This window comes from Muntiacus reevesi, chromosome 7, assembly GCF_963930625.1.
Source record: "Muntiacus reevesi chromosome 7, mMunRee1.1, whole genome shotgun sequence".
Taxonomy (NCBI): Eukaryota; Metazoa; Chordata; class Mammalia; order Artiodactyla; family Cervidae; genus Muntiacus; species Muntiacus reevesi.
In genome coordinates, this window is record NC_089255.1 from 97,497,326 (window position 1) to 97,502,046 (window position 4,721).

Consider the following 4,721-nt stretch of genomic DNA (forward strand, 5'->3'; position numbering starts at 1 on the left):
TGTGAACTTCCAGATGTTCAAGCTGGTTTTAGAAAAGGCAGAGGAACCAGAGATCAAATTGCCAACATCTGTTGGATCATCGGAAAAGCAGGAGAGTTCCAGAAAAACATCTATTCCTGCATTATTGACTATGCCAAAGCCTTTGACTGTGTGGATCACAATAAACTATGGAAAATTCTGAAAGAATTTTCTGGGAATACCAGACCATCTGACCTGCCTCCTGAGAAATCTGCATGCAGGTCAGGAAGCAACAGTTAGAACTGGACATGGACCAACAGACTGGTTCCAAATCGGGAAAGGAGTACATCAAGGCTGTAGGTTGTCACCCTGCTTATTTAACTTATATGCAGAGTAAAAGTGAAAAGTGTAAGTGAAAGTCGCTCAGTCCTGTCTGATAGTTCATGAAATTCTCCAGGCCAGAACACTGGAGTGGGTAGCCTTTCCCTTCTCCAGGGGATCTTCCCAATCCAGGGATTGAACCCAGGTCTCCTGCATCACAGGCTGATTCTTTACCAGCTGAGCCACAGGAGTGCATCATGCTAAATGCCAGGCTGGATGAAGCACAAGCTGGAATCAAGATTGCCAGGAAAAATATCAATAACCTCAGATATGCAGATGACACCACCCTTATGGCAGAAAGCAAAGAAGAACTAAAGAGCCTCTTGATGAAATGAAAGAGGAGAGTGAAAAAGTTGGCTTAAAGCTCAACATTTAGAAAACTAAGATCATGGCATCCAGTCCCATCACTTCATGGCAAATAGATGGGGAGACAGTGGAAATGGTGACAAACTGTTTTTGGGCTCCAAAGTCACTGCAGATGGTGACTGCAGACATGAAATTAAAAGACGCTTGCTCCTTGGAAGAAAAGCTGTAACCAACCTAGACAGCATATTAAAAAGCAGAGACATTACTTTGCCAACAAAGGTCCATCTTTGGACCAAAACAAAGGCTATGGTTTTTCCAGTAGTCATGTATGGACATTAGAGCTGGACTATAAAAAAAGCTGAGCGCCGAAGAATTGATGCTTTTGAACTGTGGTGTTGGAGAAGATTGTTGAGAGTCCCTTGGACTGCAAGGTTATCAAACCAGTCCATCCTAAAGGAAATCAGTCCTGGGTGTTCATTGGAAGGACTGATGTTGAAGCTGAAACTCCAATACTTTGGCCACCTGATGCGAATAACTGACTCCTTGGAAAAGACCCTGATGCTAGGAAAGATTGAACGCGGGAGGAGAAGGTGACTACAGAGGATGAGATGGTTGGATGGCATCACTGACTCAATGGACATGAGTTTGAGTAAACTCCGGGAGTTGGAGATGGACAGGGAGGCCTGGCGTGCTGCGGTTCATGGGGTCGCAAAGAGTCGGACACGACTGAGCAAGTGAACTGAATTGAATTGAGAGCCACTAAATGCTTCAAAGGATATATTCCTCTCCTTGGGCTGCCCTAACAAAGCACCTCAGACTTGGTAGCTTAAACAAGAGGAATTTACTTTCTTTTTTTTTTTTTTTTTTTCAGAGTATCAAATGATTTAATTACAAAACTCAAGTCCCTTTATTCACTTTCTAAACACAAACATGAGAATAAAATAAACACACCCAACTCACTAGCCCTTGCAGGACAGGAAGAAGCCCTAGACGGACAGCCTGCCAATGTTTCTCCTTGCACTTAAGTCTGCATCTCCTCAGGCATTCCAGGGTCCTGCTTTTGACACCTCTTGCAGGGGAAAGGAAGTGGAAGCTAAAGAGTCACCTACAAGGGAGTCACAGTGACCTTACAGCTGTTTGATGCTACTGGCTTGTAAACTCTGATTTGCAACTCTCAGAAACTGATAGTATCAAATAAGCATTGTTAAAACCCTACCACCCCTGGCTAACTTTTACTGTCAATTCTTTGAAACTGCACCTTTAGGACTGGTTATGTTCCTTCACTGTAGCTTCTGATTATCCTCAAGCACAAACCCTAAAATCCATACACAATCTCTAAGTTCAAGTACAAAGGTTCGCTTCAGGACAAACCCCAAAGTGATGTAGTGTTTCTTAGTATGTCTGTAGTGTCTATGGGGTGTCACCCTCTTGGACAGGCTAGCTGGGCGGCAGCACAATGTGGGGGCCCACATGGTCAACTTTTCTATAGACCCACTTGCTCCCTATTCCCTCTGGACACCGCCCCACAATCGACATTGAATTCTGAAGTCAGTGAGGACTTCGGCCTGTCTTCGTTCTGAAGCTGTGCTCTTATGTAACTGAATCCAGGTCTTCACCGTTAATTCAATGGAGCTTCCAAAACATGTCAGGCGTATTTTCAGGAAGCGTCCTGGGATGGAGCAGCAGGGTCCTGGCTTTCAGGCTCTGGGGGTGGTGCTGGCGCGGCTTCTTTTTTCTGGGCTGCCAGCAACTCATGAATTGCTCGTTCTATCTGTGGTCTGAAGATATGGTTCAGTTTGGGATCCACCACCTGGGAAATAATTCTGTCCACTCCAGCTTCCAACGTCCCTGACTGAACCACACTCTGCCTCAGACCATTTCGCAATTGGTTTTTGTTCATCGTGGGATTCCATTCCTGCTTGTCCAGATGTGTTGACACAAAATTATCCACTTTTTGCCTCAGGTTTTGGTAAGCTGGCTTGGTGTCCACGTCGGCCAGGCAGTCCCGGCGAAAGCTGTCAAAGAGACCCCGGCTCTCAAGGTGCTCCACGATGAGCGCGATGAGCTGCGGGTCGCCCGGGGGCAGTGAGGCCGGGTTGATGGGGCCGCCGCCCCCGCCGGCCCCCCGCCGCCCCCGCCGCCCCCGCCGTCAGCCATGGCTGCGGGCCTGGCCCGCGAAGGGGCCCGAGTAAGGCTTCCTCTCAGGAACAGAGGGCCTAGGTCGTGGAGAGGTGGCGGAGGGCCCGAAACGGTGAAAGCGGCGGCGGCGCCGGGGACGGAGGAGGAAGGGGCGGCGTCGGCGTCGACAGCGGCCGAGGAATTTACTTTCTTACAGTTCTGGAGGCTTGAAGTCCAGAGTCAAGGTGTTGGCTGGGTTGGTTTCTTCCGAGATCTCTTTTCCTGGAACGTGTAGACACTTGTGTCCCCCACGTCCACACACTGTCTTCTCTCGCTGTATCTGCTGTGTCCGCATCTTCTATTAGGACACCAGGCATTCTAGATTAGGGCCCTACCCTTAACTTCACTTAATTAGCTCATTTTGACCTCGTTTTAACTTAATTTCTTTATTGAGTTACTAAGTTCCTATATTTCCTGCCTCCAAATCTTCCCACTTCCTGAGATACTGGGGGTGAGGATTTCAACATACGGATTGGATTGGGGGCGCGGCTCAGCCCGTCACAGAAGGTCACAGAATCTGAAATCTGGCTAATTCCGAATCAGTGCATCTCCACCTCAGCAGGGCTTCGACATCACCTGGGGGGCTTTTTTAACAAATAACCGTGCCTCCCCCAACCCCCACCCCCAGATAGTCTCCCTTGACTGATCTGTGGAGCATCTGGCAAAGGTGTTTCCTGAAAGCTCCTAGTGATTTGAATGTGCTCCCAGGACTGGGAGCCTTGTTGAGCTGAGATGCCAGACAGAAGCTGTTTCCATCTTCCTAAAGCTGTCCTTCTTTCTGTCCCGCCAGCACCTAGCTTTATGCAGCATAGACTACCTTCTGACTGACAAAGTATCAGAGCTGAGTGCACGCTCAGCTTTCTCTTTCATTCATTAAAGGAGATAGTCATTCTGTGACTCCCCAGACACTATGCTGATGTGAGTCGCTGAGTAACGACACCCAAAGATGTTCACGCCCTGCTCCCTGGAACCGTGAATAGGGAGATTATTCTGGATTATCTGCCTGGGCTCCACGTGTAATCATAGGGTGCATAAAAACAGAGAACACTTCCTGGCAAACGTCAGAGAAAGGTGACTAAGGAGAGCAGAAGAGATTCAAAGCACAACAGGGACTCCATCTACCACTTCTGCCACTGACCATGGAAAGGGGGACACTCGCCCGGGGATTGGGGGGCCTCAGCCACCTGGGCAACTGGTGGCTGGGAATGGCCTTCAGCTCTCAGCCCGCCAGGAGATGGGTGCTCAGCTCTGTAACCTCAGGTCACTGAATTCTGACAACAGCTGACCAAGCTAGGGAGGAGCATTCACCCCCAGCAGCTCCAGACAGAGAGGTAAGGAACTGCAGACTTGTTTGGTTTTATTATTATTATTATTTTAATGGGAGGATAATTGCCTTAACAGTGTTCTGTTGGTTTCTGCCAACAGTCCCGAGCCTCCCTCCCCTATCCCATCCCCGCTTCTAGGTCATGGAGGGCCAGATCTCATTTTTAGCTTGGTAAGGTCAAGTCAGACTTCTGGCCTCTAAATCTGTGAGATGATGAATTTGTGTTGTTCAGAGCCACTGAATTTGTGGTAACTTGTTATAGCAGCAGTACAAAACGAACAGAGCCTAAAAGGGAAAAATAAGATAAGAGCACATTCTCCCTGCTGTCACGGACGCAGCAACTCAGATTTGCCCAATGGCTGCCACTGTCGTCTGTGACTCCAGGATCAGTCCCGGTTGCCTCCTGCCTGTCCGTGAGGCCCTTCAAGAGTAGCAAGTGAGTCTGACTCAGGCTCCATTCAAATGACTGCTTCTGGTCTGAGTCTCATAGTGCGTAAGACTTCGTACGTGCCCCGTGAGTAGGGGCCTGTTTCCTCTAGTGCTTCCCTGTGGCTCAGAGGTAACCAATCCGCCT

General features: G+C 48.7%; 1 pseudogene; it reads right to left on the minus strand.

Annotated features, from left to right (window-relative positions):
• Window positions 1-1,528: 1,528 nt before the first annotated feature.
• Window positions 1,529-2,802, minus strand: LOC136171880 (biorientation of chromosomes in cell division protein 1 pseudogene; annotated as a pseudogene).
• Window positions 2,803-4,721: the final 1,919 nt, after the last annotated feature.